Source organism: Pristiophorus japonicus, chromosome 8 (genome assembly GCF_044704955.1).
Source record: "Pristiophorus japonicus isolate sPriJap1 chromosome 8, sPriJap1.hap1, whole genome shotgun sequence".
In the NCBI taxonomy this organism is placed as follows: domain Eukaryota; kingdom Metazoa; phylum Chordata; class Chondrichthyes; family Pristiophoridae; genus Pristiophorus; species Pristiophorus japonicus.
In genome coordinates this window covers 142,109,933-142,130,193 of record NC_091984.1, presented here as the reverse complement: position 1 = coordinate 142,130,193, position 20,261 = coordinate 142,109,933, and the positions used below count along the sequence as shown (strand labels likewise).

General features: G+C 42.3%; 1 protein-coding gene across 1 annotated transcript in view; it reads right to left on the bottom strand.

The window, feature by feature from the left end:
- LOC139268770 (xenotropic and polytropic retrovirus receptor 1 homolog) overlaps nucleotides 1-20,261 on the bottom strand; it is a 383,202-nt gene that overhangs the window by 227,085 nt on the left and 135,856 nt on the right. The window lies entirely within an intron of this gene.

The following is a 20,261-nucleotide window of genomic DNA, read 5'->3' as shown; positions in this document are numbered from 1 at the left end:
TCTTCAGGATGCACTAGTATTAATCTTCTGGAATTCCCTAGATTCTAGAACAGTCCCCAAGGAAAGTAGCAAACATAACATATTTAAGAAAGGAGGAAGAGAAAAACCGGGGACCTATCGTTACAATCTATTATTAGGGACATGGTAACAAGGCACTTTGAAAAGACAGAGTCAACATGAAAGGGAAATAATGTTTGACAAATCTGATAGAGGTTTTTGAAGAACTAGTAGAATGGATAAGGGGGAACCAACGGATGTAGTGTATTTGGATTTTCAAAAAGCATTCGATAAGGTGCCGCACAAGAGGTCGTTACCCCCAATACCATGAGTCCTAATTTTGTGTAATATATTAGCATGGATTGAGGATTGGTTCATGGGCAGAAAACAAAGAGTAGGAATAAACAGGACTTATTCGGGTTGGCAGGCTGTAACTAATGGGGTACCGCATGGATCAGTGCTTGGGCCTCAGCTATTTACAATCTATATTAATGACTTGGATGAAGGGACTGAGTGTAACATATCCAAGTTTGCTGATGATACAAAGTTAGATGGAAAAGCAAGCTGTGAGGAGGGCGCAAAGAAGCTGCAGAGAGATATAAACAGGTTGACTGAATGGGCAAGAACATGGCAAATGGAATACAATGTGGGGAAGTGTGAAGTTATCCACTTTGGTAGGAAAAACAAAAAAGCAGAATATATTTTGAATGGTGAGAGACTGGGAAATGTTTGCATTCAGAGGGACCTCGGTGTTCTTGTACATGAATCACAGAAAGTTAACATGCAGGCACAGCAAGCAATTAGGAAAGCAAATGGTATGTTAGCTTTTGTTACAAAGGGATTAGAGTATATGAGTAAAGAAGTCTTACTATAATTATACAAGGCATTGGTGAGGCCACACCTGGAGTACTGTGTACAGTTCTGGTCGCCTTACACAAGGAAAAACATACTTCCCTCGAGGGAGTGCAACAAAGGTTCACTAGACTGGTTCCTGGGATGAGGGTATTCCCTATGAGGAGATATTGACTAGGCCTATATTCCTTAGAGTTTATAAGAATGAGAGGTGATCTAATTGAAACATAAAATTCTTAAGGGGCTTGACAAGGTTAAAAATTGTTTCCCCTGACTGGGGAATCTAGAACATGGGGTCACAGTCACAGAATAAGGGGTAGGCCATTTAGGACTGAGATGAGGAGAAATATCATCACTCAAAGGATTGTGAATCTTTGGAATTTATATCCCAGAGGGCTGTGGATAATCAGTTGAGTATATTCAAGACAGAGGTCGATAAATTTTTGAGAGCGAAGGGAATTAAGGGATATGGGGATAGTGCGTGAAGGTGGAGTTGAGGTAGATGATCAGCCATGATCGTATTAAATGGCGGAGCAGGCTCGAGGGGCCAAGTGACCTACTCCTGCTCATATTTCTTATGTTCCTATAAAATCACTGTGCTCATTTGTTTGTTTATTATATGCTGACCACGCCACATTGTTGGTCTTCAAGTCTTTGATTAAAACAGAGCAATCCGTTTCATTACACAGATGATTAACTTCACAGTTAGAAACAGCCAATTTATCATGTCCACAATTTTCCCAATTGCATGGCAGCTCAGTGGCAAAAAAACTCAGTAAACAATCTTCATGGTTAGCATATTTAAACCACAATGCACAAAGGAGTTGCTGTAATAAATTCAGTCTGAACTCAAAGAATATGGACATGAAAGGTTCTTTTTGTACTTTTTTTTGCCTTGCACAAACACATCAATGAAACATAACTAATATAAATGTATAATTGTGTTTGATTCTGGTTATACAACACAAATATTGGAGAGAACAAAGAAAAGCAAAAAGACTGATCCTAAGTGTAAAACGAGCTACATGGAAAGATTAGCAAAGCTGAAGCTTTACAGTTTAGGGAGGAGGAGGGAAGCTTGTTGAGGAATCTACAATATGAAATCTTATAATTATTACTTCAGATTAAGTTAGAAAAGTAGAACCAGAGGAACTAAATTTGAATTGGTAAAAAGTGAAAATAGAAGAATTATTAAAAATACTTTTTTTTGTACTCTGATGCAGGATTTTGGTCCAAGGGCAATCAAGAAATGGGGATATATGGCACAGACAAAATCATTGAAGAGGTTTTAAAGGCTATAATGGGAGTACAGCTATCAGCTTTGCTGGACTGAATGGATTTTTCTTATCTTTGACCTTTCTTGCATTTAGTAAACAACAACACTTTTTATTTGTTTTCACCACTTGGTGCCGAGCCTCATACACACACACACACAACTTCAAGCTTTGTGCTAGCAAGTGACAGGTAACATTTGTGTCACATAAATGTCAGGCAATGAACAGTTCCAACAAGAAAAAGCTCCACCGTCAAAATCTTGAGGATCATCACCAACGATCCCTATAAGCTATCTTCTTGGGACTGGCTTTTCTTATGTTGAAGTTCGCGCATGCGCAAACTTGTGAATGCGCACATAAAAAAAATATGGGGAACATTGATCATCACTGACTGGGTCAGGCATATCAAAGCATGCCTACAACAGTAGACCAGAGGCTGGGTACTCTACAATGAATAGTTCATCTCCTGATCTGAATTCAAAACCTCTCCACCATCTACAAGGCTCCAAGTTAGGAGTATGACAACACTTTTACCATTTGCTTGGATGAGTGCAGATGCAACACTCCAGAAGCTGATGATCCAGGACAGGGAGGTTTGCTGACCAACTCCACTGCCACTGGACTCAACAGCCACTCCTGCCACCACTGGCGCACAGTAGCTGCAGTGTGTACTCTCTGCACGATGCACTGCAGCAACTCGTCAAGCTTGCTTCAAAAGCACCTTCTAGCCTCGTGACCTCTACCACTACGACGAGAATAGCAATGGGAATGCCATCACTTCTATGCTCCACCCCAAGAAACATCCCGACTGCCATGTTTCCACTGTCCCTGGGCCAAAATCCAGAAATTCTGAAACTGACACTATTGTGGAAGCACTGGCCCACCACACCTTCTCAAAACAACTAGGAACAGGCAATAACTGCAGCTTTACTACATCCAGACAACAAATACAAAGAAAAAAGCTGCATAAACTGAAGTTTTCAGAATTCTTCCAAAGCAAATCTAGTAGACATATTCAGATTATTGCAACCATTGCTATCTAATTTATATATAAATTAGATACAAGGAGGTGGCACTTGATGTCCCGAACCCAACATCTTGAAAAAATTGTAGTGCAGAGTATGTATTCGGTGCTCACAGTGTATTCTCCTCTGCATCAGGGAGACCAGATTTGGTAATTGCTTTACTGAACACTTCTGCTCTGTCCATAAGTGTGACCCCCAACCTCCCAGTCACTTCTCCGTCTCACTTCCCTGCTCACTTGGCCATCTACACTGTTCCAATGAAGCTATATAAAAGCTGGAGGAACAACGTTCATCTTTCTACTAGGCACTTTGCAGCCCTATGGCCTTAATATTGGCTTTAACAACTCAGATCTTGCTTTATATCTCCCATTTTCACTGTGGCATGAGGGGCTGGTAGTGTAGGATGGGTGTGGCAGCATTTGTGGAGAAGGTGCTTGGCCCACCCCCACCTCAGTCGGAACACTGCACCCTTGGATCCACCTGCACTTTTCTTCCAACAGCCTTCCTGGCCACTGGCCACTCTTGTTATCTTGGTTGTTTTTTTTTCTTTCCCCCTTTCACTTGTTTTGTTACTTTTTAAATGCTGTTTGTTTGTAATTATCTGCCAGTTCTGAGAATGGGTCTACATCTGAAACGTCGACTTCTGTTCTCTTCACAGATGCTGTCTGACCTGCAGAGTGTTTCCAGCAGTTTCTGTTTTTGTTTTAGATTCTGCAGTAATTTGCTTTCTAACCCAGTAAGTCATGGACTATACTTGATCAAAGTATACATAAAAGCGAGACTTGCATGTCAGATGTCACAGCAAGTATTTTCAGCTGAAATGAGTAAAGAAAAGAAAAATGTTGCAATATTTGTTCACAGCATAACACTGAGAAGTGTTTTGGTATTAAGTATTAGTTACAATGGGCTAGAATTTCCTTCCATTTCCGCTCATTTTCGGCGGCAAACCACCCGACGGAAATTTCTACTCCATTTCACAGAGTTCCGCCAGCGGTTTCAAAATATTGCTGCGGAGCAGACCATCGGTAAAACCGCTACCGCTTAAGTTTGGGCCCAGCGGTAACCCGTAGGTAAGATTGAAAAAAAATGCCCACGAAAAGCAGCCGGAGCTGGGTGGTAGGTAGCCCTGCAAAGAAAGATACGTTAGTGTTTTTTTATAATTCTTTTAAAATTCGTTTACAGCAATTAAGTTAAAAAGGGTCTTGAGAATGTTTTTGTTCCTTGGAAAAAATAGCGTGCGTTTTCTCCCCCCCCTCTCTAGGCCCAACCGCAGCCTCGGTCTAAATTTGAGTAGGTACCGCCCATTTTGATTAAGAACCGCCCAATTTGCCCAGGATCGAGTTTAACCACTGAGAATCTGCATGCAAGATCGATCCATTTTCTCGCCGGGCGGTATTTTTTTCTTTTTTTGTGCAATTTTGTGCCAACGTTAATTTAAGAATCTTAGTGATCTTTTGGGCGGCAATCTGGCGGTGTCGGATTTTATGGAAATTCTAGCCCTATATCTTAAATAAGCCTGGCTGTTCGACATTCTGTGACGAGGCATACTGGTCACATTGGAACTACTCAATCATCACACATCGAGCTTCAATCAATAACAACCAAATCAGGGCCATACACCATTTCATGTGTGTTGCTCCATTTCTTTAAATGAAATATGAGCACACTGAACTGACAAGCAACAATAACGAATTTACAATAAACTGGAAGCAGCAGCAAAATACTGCAGATGCTGGAAGTCAGAAATAAAAACAAGAATCGCTGGAAACACTCAGCAGGTCTGTGGAGAGAGGAAAGTAGGGTTAACGGGCCCAAGAAGAAAAACGGGCGCCCGTTTTTCGCGCCTAAAAAAATCCTCGGTATTCTCCACCTACTTACAGGTCCTGTGGCCCTCGGCGCCGCCAGCACGAGCTGTGGGGGGGGCAGAGCCAGGTCCCGGCGCTGAAAACAGTGCCGGGACCTCTGCACATGCGCGCTACAGTCGGCACGCAAGTGCAGTAGCTCCAGGCGCCGAACTGTGTGGGAGGGGCCCGAAGCACGCAGCCCCTAGCCCTGGCTGAATGGCCTCACTGGGGCTGCGTGAATAAGGCTCCTCCCACGGTCAGCTCCTGCTCCCCGCCTCCGACACCCGCGCTCCTGTTCCCCGACCCGGCCCGCCCCCCCCCCCCCCCCCACTGGACCCGACTCCCGGACTGGATCCGATCTCTCTCCCTCCCTCCCTCCCTCCCTCCCGCTCAGCGGCACGAACGGCTGCAGAATTCTCCCTGGCTGAAGCACTTTCACACAGGTAGGAAGATGGTTTATTTAACCTTTTCTTGGCTTATAAATGTTTATTCAGGTTGGATTTACTTGTATAATATTTGTAGAAGTATAAATAAGGATTTATTGTCGAATTTAATGAGATCCCTTCTCCTCCCCCCCCCCCCCCCCACCTCGTTCTGGACGCCTAATTTGTAACCTGCGCCTGATTTTTTAATGTGTAGAACAGGTTTTTTCAGTTCTACAAAAATCTTCACCGGCTCCATTCTACTTTAGTTTGGAGTACATTTTCACTGTGGAAACTTTCAAATCAGGCGTCAGTGGCCGGACACTCCCCCTTTTGAAGAAAAAATTCTGTTCTAAACTAGAACTGTTCTACCTGACTAGAACTGCAGAAAAAAAAATGTGGAGAATTGCGATTTCTAAAATAGTCCGTTCTCCACCAGTTGCTCCTAAAAATCAGGCGCGAATCATGTGGAAACTTGGGCCCAACGTGCCAGGTCAATGACCTTTAGTTCTGATTAACTATACTGATCTGTTTCAGAGTTCCTCAATAGCAGCAACGTGTACAGGCTGACATGTGTATTGTGCATGTCATACACGTCTGCCCTCCCAGGTCGAAGTAAAAGATCCCATAGCACTATTCTGAAGCAGAGCAGGGGAGTTATCCCTTTCAACCAACATCACAAACAGATTATCTGGTCATCATCACATTGCTGTTTTGGACCTTGCTGTGTGCAAATTGGCCGCCATACGTCCTACATTCCAACATCAACTATACTTCAAAAGTACCTAATTGGCCATAAAGCGCTTTGGGACATCTTGAGGTTGTGAAAGTCGTGATATAAATGCAAGTCTGTCTTTCTTTTCTATTTTATGGGTACAATTGGAGCCAGTGCAGTGAAGAGGGGGAGGTGGTTTCCAAGCAAATGTTCAGCTTTTGCCTCCAATTGAAATACCCTGGAGTTTTATTTTTTATCCAGACTCAGTTATATACACAGCCTTCCTTCTTGGTGGCTTAATAACAGAAGACTGAAATGTTAGCAATTCTTTGGATGAAATACTAAACGGAGGTCTTATCTGCTTGTTTAGATAGATGTTAAGGTCCCTTAGCATTATTCAAAGAGGAGCGGAGAGTTCTGGCCTCAACAAATTACTAAACAAAACACATACTGACTGTCAATTCCTCCGATTGCTGTTTGTGGATATTGCTGATACAGAATCCTTACTCTAAATCATAACAGTCCAATTCTAATTAATTGAGGAATTGCAATATGATAAATAATGCACTATTTAAATGCAAGTATTATAAAATAAAGCCTAATACTTTAATGGGCTGATAACTCATACCGTCACAGTGGTAACCTTTCTCTGTATTCAAAGAAAGGAGTGCTTTCCCCGTGATCTAACGGATAATGCACTGTATGATGCGATACGGGGCTATATAGAGCTGAAGGTCTTAGATTTGAAGCTCTCTCTGCATCTAGTTAGGTCTCAGTTAGGATAGCAGTTGTGATACTCCAATTGATTTCCGGGCTATAAAAGGGGAAAATCAACCAAGGCTCCTGCTCGCTATCTGGTGACCACTGCTAGAAAGTGGGCATATATGGATGTTGGATGAGGATAAGATTGGGATGCGGTTCCTGTAAGAATAGTCTCTCCAACATTCAATGTCTAAGTTCAGATGTGAAGAAAGGCATTTAAGTGAGGTACCAGAGCTGTACCCTAGCACAAGGCAGTGTGTTCAAGAAAGCAGAGAATGGGGAAAAAAAACTGTCCCAAAACACATTAATACCAAACTGCACACCAGTTTTCTTCTACAGGTTGTACTCCTGTAGTCCGGCACCCTCGGGACCTGACCGGTGCCAAAACAAAGAATTTTCCGAACTATGGGAGGTCACGCCTAGCCTAGGCTTACCGGTCGGTACCTGTCCAACGCGCCCGGGCATTTGTGTGCATGTGCGTGTGCGTGCTGTCGGTCTGTGGGAAGTTCCCTCAGCACACTCAATGACTGACAACCGTTCCCAGCCAATCGCCATATGCACACCGCAGCAGCAACTGAGCCCGCTTTCTGAAACACAGTTTAAAGTTACAAACCCAAGGCACAGCCCCTGGCCAACGTCTTACACACAGATTGCACATTGCAACACTCACGGAGATGGCACAGATAACTTCAGACTGCAAAACTCAGAGTTTGTATTTCAAACTCTCAGGCTGCGAAACTCAGGCCTCGCTCTCTCGCTCCATGTAGAAATCTCCCAGCCACATTTATTAATTAACGCGCTGGTTTGGCGCTCCTTTTTTAAAAAAAAAATAAACCCTCCTCCTCAGGCCCAACTAATGCTAAACCACGGATGTTTCCAGACCAGAGAGGTCCAACCTGTACCACAATGTTAAAAAAAAAGCACAGATGTACCAAAGTCATCTGCCCTTCATGACTAGTACTACATGTCCACAGATCCACAGATCCACTCTCATCTCCACAATCACTGATCAAAAAAAAATCTCTGCATAAAATCAGTCATCAAATGAAAGAAAGATGTCTCTATCACAAATTGTATGCCATACAAAAGTTGTTGGTTTTTTGAAGATCTGAAATGGTTTGATTTCACCTTTCGCTCTGTACAGTTCTCGACAGTCTACTGCTTCCTGTAGCTGACCTGCTCGGAGTCTTCATTAATTCTTCTCTTCAGCCAGCCACCAAGAAGCGTGTGACAGCAGCCAAGCAACAACTCTCTCTCATGGGGAGAGTCTGCCCTGAACAGTTTAGCAGTGGTTAGGAACTAAACAAGCTTTAAGAACATAGAATCACAGAATAGTATAGCACAGAAGGTGGCCATTCGGCATATCGAGTTTGCGCCAGCTCTTTCAAAGAGCAATCAAGTTAATCCCGTTCCCCTGCTCTTTGCCCATATCCCTGCAATAATTTTTTCTTCAAGCATGTACTTCCAAAATAAACTAAAGTATTCTTAGAGACTGGAAAGGAGTGATTGTTTTATGATACCTCAGATTGGAAATTGATCCACAGTACTGGGATCAGTAGATCCATTTCTCCAGGTCAGTTAGTTCAATGGCAAATACGAGATGAAAAGATCAATGCCATTGGGAGAAGGTTATGGGTTCAAGCCCCGCACCACAGTCCAATGTGTGCAACAGTAGAAAAACAGTTACAAGGCAAACAAAGAACAAACGGCCCCAATCAAGTCCCTAAACTCAGACATTTAGAATACTTTACACTGCTTCCACTAGCTCTAGTAGAAATAAACTTTGTATTGCTTTGTTAAAATTAACTTGCATTTTATCTACATACTCTCTTTCACGACCTCAGGACGTGCCAAAGCACTTTACAGCCAATGTAGTATTTTTGAAATGTAGTCACTACTGCAATGTAGGAAACAGAGGAGCCAATTTGTGCAGAGCAAGATTCCACAAACAGCAACGAGATAAAGGACTAGATTGTGTCAATCGTGGCTCAGTGGTAGCACTTCTGCCTGAGTGAAGAGGTCATGGGCTCAAGCCCCACACTACAGACTGTAGCACATAATCTAGGCTGATACAAAGAAAGGAGGAAGGAAAGGAGGAACAAAAGTCTTGCATTTATATAGTGCCTTTCACAGTATCAAAGCATCCCAAAGTGCTTCACAGCCAATGAAGCATTCCCAAAGCGCAGTCACTGTTGTAATGTAGGAAACGCGGCAGCCAATTTGCGCATGTAGGTCACGGTAACAAAGTGATTTAGATTTTCTGTTTCACGCAAAAAATAAACTATTGCCAAATGTAAAATAGCTACTGAAGACGAGATCAGCAGATAAGGAAGTGCCTCCCAATGTTCTGAAGCTTCTGAGAAACAGTAATGTATTTGAAATATATGTATTTGAAATATTGCTGTTTTCCCAGTGATTAAACATGATACATTCAGAATATTATACAGGTCCTACTAAGCTCTTTGTATGCTGCAGAGTTGTGCAAAATGTTTATATTGTGTTGGTACATTTTATCATGTTACGACTTTTAAAATACTACTCAATCTTTTTAGTGTTGCACATGCTAAGTTGGGACAAATTGAATTTCCCTCAGAGGATTAGTGATGGTATAGATATGAAGGTCTACAGTTACTGGAGCTTGTATAGTATTTTTTTCCCATGAGCCTTGGCTCAGTGTAGAATTCTCGTCTGAGTCAGGACATGAGTTCAAGCCCCACTATAGGGATGGAGCACATAACCCTGATGTAAATCCAAGGCCAGTCTGTGGTATCAGTTGAATGTAAAAGATCTCATGGCACTATTCGAAGAGCAGCAAGGGTGTTCCCGCCAGTGTCCTGATCAACTTTTATCCCTCAATGAACATTATTACAAAACAGATTATCTAGATAGAAGAAACAGCAATGAGATAAATAAGCAGTTAATTTATTTTTTACTGGTGTTAGTCAAGGGATAAATATTGGCCAGGACACCGGGAGTACCCCTTGCTCTTTGAATACTGCTATAGGATATTTTACATCCACCTGAGGGGGCAGATGGGCCTTGGTTTATCAGTTTCGGAAGACAGCACTTTCGATCGTGCAGCACACTCTCAGTACTGCGCTGGAGTCGGCAGAGACTGCAGTAGCTCAGGTTATGTACACTAAAGAGGAAGGAAGGAAGGAAGCAATGTCTTGTATTTATATAGTACCTTTATAACCTCAGCACATCCCAAAGCACACTACACCCAAGAACTACTTTTGAAGTGGGAGCTTATTTACATAAAGCAAAGTCGTACAAATAACAGAGATAAGCTGTTTTGGTGGTGTTGGTTAAATTTGGGATAAATATTTGCCAGGACAGGTTAACCTCTTGGGCTAATGACTCTTCTCCCTTTCCTCTCTTGCCAGCCTGTTGTTCGAAGCGTGCTATATATTCACCAGCACGTCAAGCAAATGGCCATTATTTAGGTGTCAGCACAGAGAGCCAGTGTTGACAGGTCATTCAAAAGTCTTCTATCTGCCTAGCCTCTTGTGTAAGGAGTGCACAATAGAAACTAATTGAGCAATTATATTGACGGGAAAACAAGACACCAAAAATTTACTGAAGAACTGTAAGAATTCAGACATTACCCTTTTATTGTTTTAGACAAATTAATTTATATACTGCTGATTATTGCACTGTATCAGCATCTTTCGAAGTCTTTTTGCTTCTGACAAAATTATTTTGGCTACATGCAGCAGTCTAGTGTGTTGTTTTTCTGCCTGCTCAAGGGACTGAAGTACATGGTGGGAATCCCAAGATTTTCATGGTACACTTTAATTCTTACTGACTTAATAAAAGAAAGCTTAAACCACAGTATCTGTCATTTAAAATATGACATTTTAGCAACAATGTGCCTCTGCCATAGCGAGCTAGCTGTTCAGATTTATTGTTACCTGACTGATGGAATAGCCTACAGGCATCATTGTACAAAGTTATTTATTTGAACAGTTCAGCTGCATTGAAAAACATATCACAATCAAATGTCATCCAGTCTATTTAATGTACAATGCTGAATTCTATTTGGATGGGTTCACATTCTATTATATTTGAGAACCATGTAAGTTAGAATCACAGAATATCTTCAAGTAGTAAACATAAATTCACATCATGCTATTTCTCCAACCTGAGCCTTAGACTGCCTTCTCAGCTACCTAAACAGAACTCCTGCTGTGGCCCGACAGTGAATCTGGAATCCGATGTTCTATTTTATGCAGTCAACCAGGGTGGGAGAAAGACAGTCTCTGCTTGGATCAAAAATTCTACTTGTGTAGATCTTAAAAATTGGGAAGTTACAAAATTCACAGCCGTTTGGCAAATAATTCCACTTCAATAAAACAGAAGATTGGAGGGGTGGTGGGGTGGGGGCACCATTTAACATACAAGTGATGAATCTACCAAAAAGATCTCAGGTCTGATCCCCAGTCAGTGCTGAGTTAACGGATCTCAGCTAAGTTTGTAGCTGGTACGCTACATTTAGACTCAGTGAGCCTGGACTGGGAAGGGAGGGGGAAAAAGAAAGTTAATGGTCATGGGTTCAAGTCCCACTCCAGAGATTTTAGCATAAAATCTAGACTGATACTCCAGTGTAGTACTGAAGGGAGTGCTGCACTGCCAGAGGTGCCATCTTTCGGATGAGACATTAAGCCAAGTCTGCCCTCTCAGGTGGATGCAAAAGAATCCATGGCACCATTTCAAAGCAGAGCCAGGGAGTTCTCCCTGGTGTCCTGGCCAATATTTATCCCTCAACTCATGTCACTAAAACAGATTATCTGGTCATTATCACATTGCTGTTTGTGGGAATTTACGGTGAACAAATGGGCTGCCGCGTTTCCTCCTCTCCTACAACAGTGACGATCCTTCAAAAGGTACTTAATTCCTGAGGTCATGAAAGGCGATATATAAATGCAAATTCTTCATTTCACTGTCTAGACTCACTTATTAGAAGAATTAGAGGTGATCTCGATTGAAAAGCAACTGAGAACGCGGGCGCATTTCATCCGGACGAGATCCGGTCTCTGAAATGTTACCTCAACACGGTGGATCGACTACTTTTGACTAAATTTCAAAATAAGATAACTGTTGAATATTTGATACTTGAAACAGGAAGTGCTTATTGAAATGAAGAATTTTATCATTCAATCTAGTGTTAGCAACAGCCAGCTTTGCATCTATTGTGTCACCATATTACAAGGTACTAAGACCTATTACGTACATTGTGTCATGGTTAATGTGTGCTGTACAAATGGTCTAATGTATCGCGACAGACAATGCATCGCTACATATTGGTATAGACAATGTGTCACAATGGGAAAAAGATACTCCGAACTGGAAGTGTAAAGCCCAAAGATCGATACACCGAACAATCTGCAAGTGATGGGCTAATGTGCAACTGCTTTCCATCCAATAGGTTGTAGGACAAGTCAGTGGGCATTATTTAATGTACATTAATGAATGGCTGGCAGTGAGATACAAGGAACTGAAACAATAATGTTCTGATAGCAATCATTTTTTGAAGATGAGAAAAACTGCACGAGCTTTGTTATTTAGATTATATAGCATTGTAATTTATATATAGGGAGTAGGAAGGAACTTGAATTTATAGTGTCTTTCACATCTTTAGGACATCCCAAAGAGAGCTTCACAGCCAATGAATTACTTCTGAAGTGCAGTCACTGCTGTTATGAAGGCCAGTTTTCACACAGCAAGCTCTCACAAGCAGCAATGAGGTAAATGACCTGCTAATCAGTTTCTGGTGGTCAGCCATGGCTCAGTGGATAGCACTTTCGCCTGAGTCAGAAGGTTATGGGTTCAAGTCCCACTCCAGGGATTGGAGCACAAAATCTAGGCTGACACTAATTGCAGTGCTGAGGGAGTGCTGCATTGTCGGAGGTCCTGTCTTTTGGATGAGACATTAAACCGAGGCCCCGTCTGGTGGATGTAAAAGATCCCATGGCACTATTTCGAAGAAGAGCAGGGGAGTTATCCCCGGTGTCCAGGTCAATATTTATTCCTCAATCAACATAACAATAACAGATTATCGGCATCATTGTCACAATGCTGCTTGTGGGTGAAGTACGAACAGAGATGGTCCTCATTTCATCTCCAGTCTGCGCTGAATTAGCTGATTTCAGCCAGGCGATAGCTGGGGACACAATAATTTGTTTTTGCCCCTCGTTCGGAAGAGGGGAAAAAAAATCAGCTAGGTTCCTCATTATCCAGTGACCCCGACTGGAAAGTTACTTTGTGGAGATCCAGTGGGAACAAGATCAGTCTCACCTCAGAATAATCACACATGAAGAATGATGACTTGGGGTGAGGTATGAGATATGTCCATGGGACTGTACCCCCACAAGCAGTTAATCTCTTCAGGAGGGTGACAATGCTTTGTTCTTACCACTGAATTACTAGGAAATCATCATAGGCGGTCCCTAAATGATTGCGATAGTGTCAGGTTTAAAGCCATTCCCTGAGGAAATTTCCAGAAAATGGCTTAAAGTGCTGAACAAACCATACTGCCATAAAAGATCACCTCACTCCCAATTAACTTTTACATCAAGAATGCTGATAAGATCGGTGAACACAGACAATATCTGCCATGACTAAAAGATGATGTGAATAAATAAATGAGAAAAAACAGAATGTCTATTTGATGCAGCCTTCTACTGTTCCAACTGAAAGCATCAATAAAAGGAAAAATAAGGAATTTTACATCACAGGAGCACTGTGGTACAAAGGACAATGTTGCTGAATTCATTGTGCAGTGATTATTGTTGCACTTATGTCAACACAATAATACTTCAGGCTGTCTATTTCAGTTTTAGAAAACCATAAATAATTTACAAATAACATACAGATCGTGATCATCAAATGCCCAAGAACAAAGCACTCAAACTCCAGTCTTCCAGAGGTTAAATTTGTAATGAATCTAGTTGGAAAGAAAAGATTTGTCAGTTGATTTGCTCAGTTTACTGCAAACTTACTTCAGCAGGCCAATACTGGATAGCAATACTATATTGAAATAAATCTTTTTTTTTAAAACTTGTTTACAATATATTCTGGCAACTATATACAAGCACATGCAGGCAGTACAATGAGCCCGATAGATGGATGTTTTCACTGTGGGCTACCTAACAATATTGAACCGGTATCAAGTTTTTTTTGGGGGGGGTGGGGGGGAGGAGGAGGGGACAGTTTTCACATTTCATCTTTTGAAGGTACCAACTTTTATTATTTGCTCAGGAGAGGCAGCTGACACTGCAAGGTTACATTTATAATTATCTCTAACTGTGCTCAGAAGGTGGTGGTGGTGAGCCGACTTGAACTGTAGCAGTTCCTCTGCCGATGGTGTTTCCACGATGTTGTTACATAGAAAACACCAGGATTTTGACCTAGCAGCAATGGAAGAACGATGTTACATGTCCATGTCAGGATGCGGTGTGACTTGGCGATGAGGTTGGGGCTTATGGTGGTCCTATGATTTGTGAGAGTGCAGTTACACTGGTAGTGACAGTCTAGTTGTTCTCACGCATTATTCATATTTGAGAGCAGTGAATCTCAACAGGTTATTTGAACGTGGGGGTCATCACAGATAGCCTGATCAGGTTATTAAAAAAAATGAAATTATTGCTTCCCAAATAGGGGAACAACAGCTGGTGTGGGAGGGAAGTCCATGATAGAATGGAACAGGTTTAGAATTTCCATCCCAATGACTGGAAATCAGAAAACTGTTTGTAACCTGAAGACTGAAGGGGGCGAGATTTGCACTACTTTCCAACATATTGAAATAGGTTCACAGCAGCCTAAAAGCAACATTTGTTACTTGGAGGTATCAGGCTTTACTCTTACAGTCTCAAGCTGAGATTAGGCAGACAGAATCAGAAACATTTTCTGCTCTTGATTATTTGGGGTCCTCCGCTGGACAGCGTGCTTCGGGAATACATTAGTTGAGGAAAGATTCAAAGTCGCTGTGAGAACCCATGACAGAATTTTTAATTCATTGAGGATGTGGACGTCACTGGCAAGGCCAGCATTTATGGCCCCATCCCTCGTTGTCCTGACAACTGAGCAGCTTGCTGGACCACTTCAGACGGCAGTTTGTTGCCGTGAGACTGGAGTCACATATAGGCCATACTGTGTAAGGACAGCAGTAGATTAGTGAACCGGTTGGGATTTGCAACAATCGGACAGATTCATGGTCACTTTTACTGACACCAGCTTTTCATTTCCAGATCTTTCGGCTCAATTTTCTACAATACCATTTTTTGGCAGATTTGAAGACTTACGCCTGTTTTTTGGGGGCTCAACTACACCAAAAAAACATCCATCTTTCCCCGTTTGAATTGTTGATTTTGGCGCTGCCTAGCCTGTCCTTTAGCTTTGGGGGCTGGAGCCCAAGATCTGGGCCAAAAAGATCGGGTTACTAGGGTAACGAGGGGCATACTGTGGGCTGAAGCTGGAAAGTGAAATATACAACACATTCTGGCAAGGGTGGCAGGTTACGCCCTCAATGAAGTAAAAAAAATCGTAGCCTAAAAAAATCCTACCCAAGTGAATTCTGCCAGCACGGAACCTTGGGGAAACTTGTAATTTACTCAAAAAAACCTAGCAGATATAATTGGGGAAAATTGAGCCCTTTGAAACAGAATTCATATTCTCAAATTGCCATGGTGAGATTTGAACTCATATTCTCTGGATTATTAGTCCAGGCCCCTGTATTATTAGTCCAGTAACATAACCATTACACTACCCCTTTTTAAATAAAATAGTCTGCCAACAGTTATTGTCTGGTTTTACAAATTGGAGCTGTTTTTGTTAGATGACAGTGTGTTTGAACTTATGAAGGAATGCGATGAAGTAGATAGAAACGGACAATCTCAGGTACCATAGATATAAGGTTAATGCAAGAGCTTTTGGACAGAGAGCAGAATACTTTTTTTTAAAACAAGATTGTGAGGCTGTGGAATGCACAACTAGGGTTAGTGATCGAAGCAGAGATTGTATTAACATTTAAGAATAAGTTGGATAAAATACTTGAAAGAAAAGGGAATAAAGGATTATGGAAACAGAGCAGGGACATGGGATTAAGACTACTGCTTGTGTAGAGGATAAAGACAAACCTGGATTGGTTGGACTGAATGGCTTGTTTCTCGGTTATAATTTCTACTTAACTCTTCATAATAAAGGGCAGACATTTGAGTAATGTATCGAAAGATGTCCAGCACTTGTGGAGGCATACATCGAGCAATAGTCAGGACTGGAAGGGACTAAACTGGAGAGAACATAATTTCTGAAAGATGAACAATGAAACATGTGTAGTCACCCTCTCTGGTGACTTGGTCCCAAAACAGACCTGCGGTAAAGGCACTCAACAACTAAATTGAATTTATATAGCGCCTATAACGCAGTAAAATGTCCCAAGGTGCTTCACAGGAGTGTCATAAGGCAATAAATTTGACACCAAGCTACATAGGAAGAAAATAGGGCAGATGATCAAAAGCTTGGTCAAAGAGGTAGGTTTTAAAGACATCTAAAAGGAGGAAAGAGAGGTAGAGTTGCAGAGAGGTTTAGGTAGGGAGTTCCAGAGCACCAATGGTTGAGCAATTATAATCAGGCTTGCCCAAGAGGGCAGAATTTGAGGAGCGCAGATATCTCGGTGGGGGGGGGGGGGGGTGGTTGTGAGACTGAAGGAGATTACAGAGAGAGGGAGGAGAGAGGGATTTGTAAACAAGGATGAGAATTTTGAAATCGAGGCGTTTCTTAACCGGGAGCTAATATAGGTCAGCGGGCACAGGGGTGATGGGTGATCGGGACTTAATGTGAGTTAGGGCACGAGTTAGGTAGCTGAGTTTTGGATGACCTCAAGTTTGTGTAGGATGTAATATGAGAGGCCAGCCAGGAGCGTGTTGGAATAGTCAAGTTTAGAGGTAACAAAGGCACGAATGAGGGTTTCAGCAGCAGATAAGCTGAAGCAGGGTCAGAGCCGGGCAATGTTACGGAGGTGGAAATAGGTGGTCTTAGTTATGCTATGGATATGTGGTCGGAAGTTCATTTCAGGGTCAAATATGACACCAAGGTTGCCAACAGTTTGGTTTAACCTCAGACACAAGCTGGGGAGAGGGATAGAGTCGATGGTTAGGGAACAGAGTATGTGGTGGGGACCAAAGACAATGGCTTCGGTTTTCTCGATATTTAATTGGAGAAAATTTCTGCTCATCCAATACTGGATGTTGGATAAGCAGTCTGACAATTTAGAAACCCTGAGGGGTCGAGAGAACTGGTGGTGATCCTTGGGGGATCCCAGAGGTAATGATGCCGGAGTGGGAAGAGAAGCATTGTAGGTGATTTTCTGGCTATGATCAGATAGACAAGAATTGAACCAGGCGAGTGCAATCCTACTCAGCTGGACTATGGTGGAGAGGTGTTGGAGGAGGATGGAGTGGTCAACTGTGTCAAAGGCTGCAGGCAGGTCGAGAAGGATGTAATTTGTGACTTTGATGAGAGCTGTTTCGGTACTGTGGCAGGGGCGAAAACTGGATGGGAGGGATTCAAACATGGAATTCCAGGAAAGATGGGACGAATTTGGGAGGCAACACGTTCAAGGACATTGGAGTGGAAAGGGAGGTTGGAGATGGGGTGGTAGTTTGCAAGAACAGTGGGGTCAAGGGCATTTTTTTTGAGGGATGATGATGGCAGATTTGAAGGAGAGGGGACAGTACCTGAGGAGAGAGAGCCGTTAACAATCTTAGCTAACATTGGAACCAGAGAAGGAAATTGGGTGCTGCTCAGTTTAGTGGGAATAGAGTCGAGGGAGCAGGAATTGGGTCTCATGGACAAGATGAGCTCGGAGAGATCAAGAGGGAAGATCGGAGAGAAGCTGGAGAAAGATGTGAGTTCAGGGAAAGGGCAGGGGGGAACCTTAAATAAAGTTTGGCCCAGTGGGCGAGGGGAAGGAAGGGAAATGACAGAGGCAACTGATCGGATGGTCTCAATCTTAGAGACAAAGCAATCCATGAGCTCCTCGCACTTGCTGTTGGAGGCGAGTGTGGAGGAGACCGGGAAGAGGGGTTTAAGAAGACGGTTAGCAGTAGAGAATAGTAGCCAGGGGTTATCTTTGCATTCCAGAATGATCCTGGAATAGTGAGCAGTTTTGACACACAGGAGTAGGAACCGATAATGCTTTATGTGGTCCAGCCAGATTTGGACCAATGGCTAAACGAGTTGTCCGCCATATCCATTCAAGTCTGCATCCCTTGGACTTAAGGGAGCGAAGATGAGGGCTCCTACCAGGGGGAAACGGTCAGGATGAGAGAAAATAATGGTTTTAAGAGAGACTAGGGCATCAAAGGTGGTGGTGGTGAGAATGTGGTTGAGAACACTCATTCTGCACTATATCTCGGATGGTTTCTAATGTGCAATTAAAGGGATGCATGTGTTTCAGAAATACTAATAGCTATATATTACTGTAAATTTTTTTGGTGGGGGTGAAAAGCAGGCAATTGGCTGTTCAAAGTCATGTTAAGAGAGAAAAACGAACAGGGAAATTTGTCAAAGCTAAGGGAGTCTGCCAACTAAATGAAGTAATTTTACTGGGAGGCAAGAGCAGGTTCGACACACTTATAGCTCTCACGTACAGAACCAACACTGCAATATATTAAGCGTTTATTATGGGGAATAAGTAAATCAGAACTACAGGCAACTCATGATTATCCGCACACGGATCCAACGGGAAACCGTTGAAATGGGATTTAAAGTTTCGGCCCGGGAAGGCATCGGGCCGCTGGCGTCGGAGTCCTTTCGGCCCAGAAAGGTATCGGGCCGATGCATTCAGAGTCCTTTCGGCCCGGGAAGGCATCGGGTTTTAACTTTATAATGTTAATCGCTCTAACGGAGAAATCATTTACCCGGCATAGCCCAATTCCCGAGAGACCCGGATAATCGAGAGTTGTCTGTATTAGCAGATTTGCTATTTGGAAAATCACAGATTTTTTTTTGCTAAATTAAGCCTCTATTGTAATCAGATTTTTTTTTTTTAAATTGCAAACAAGGGATTGGTGCTAACAAATCAAAGTCAGAACGCAAGTTCCTGACAGTTGACACAGCCCACTCAAATAGAAATGCTGCCAGCGGACTGATCAAATTCATGAGAACCAGTCAAGAGTTAAAATAGCTGGAACTTCAAAAACTAATTGGAGGTAGGTAAATTTTTCGCAATCCTTTCTGAATCACATCCAACTATTTACAATGTCCACAACCCTCCCTCCTTCCCAGCATGCCATCCAATGATCGAAGCCATCCCTTTTACTCAACATCCAGCACCGTGCAAAACCCAATACAGGGTACTGAATCTCCAGTTCAGTAACCCATTGACTGGAAGACAGAACTATTTCAACACACACTTATATTTCTCACATACAGCGTTAACACAGCAATATTACAGGGCTTTTATTATAGGGATATGTAAATCAGAACAATTGCAAATCTGCTATTTGGAAAATCAGACAATATTTTTGTGTGAAATTAAGCCTCTAGTATAATCCCCCACTCCTCTCGTGAATGCAGAGACTAATGTTGATTTAACAGGCTCACAGGTGCCAGTTGCCCTCTGATTCGGCATGATTTTATGAAAGGGAAATCATGTTTGACAAATTTGCTGGAGTTCTTTGAGGATATAACGAGTAGGGTGTATAAGGAGAACCAGTAGATGTAGTGTGTTTGGATTTCCAGAAAGCATTCGATAAGGTGCCACATAAAAGGTTACTGCACAAGATAAAAGTTCACGGGGTTGGGGGTAATATATTAGCATGGATAGAGGTTTGGTTAACTAACACAAAACAGAGAGTCGGGATAAATTGGTCATTTTCAGGTTGGCAAACTGTAACTATTGGGGTTCCACAGAGATCAGTGCTGGGGCCTCAACTATTTACAATCTATATTAATGACTTGGATGAAGGGATAGAGTGTAATGTCGTCAAGTTTGCTGATATAAAGATAGGTGGGAAAGCAAGTTGTGTGGTGGACGCAAAGAATCTACAAAGGGATTATAGACAGGCTAAGTGAGTGAGAAAAAAATTTGCATATAATCTGGGAAAATGTGAAGTTATCCACTTTGGTAGGAAAAATAAAAAAGCAAATTATTTAAATGGAGAAAAATTATAAAATGCTGAGGTACAGAGGGATCTGGGGGTCCTTGTACATGAAACACAAAAAGTTAGTATGCAGGTACAGCAAGTAATCAGGAAGGCAAATGGAATGTTGGCTTTTATTGCAAGGAGGATAGAGTATAAAAGTAGGGAAGTCCCGCTACAACTGTACAGAGCGTTACTGAGACCATACCTGGATTACCGCGTACA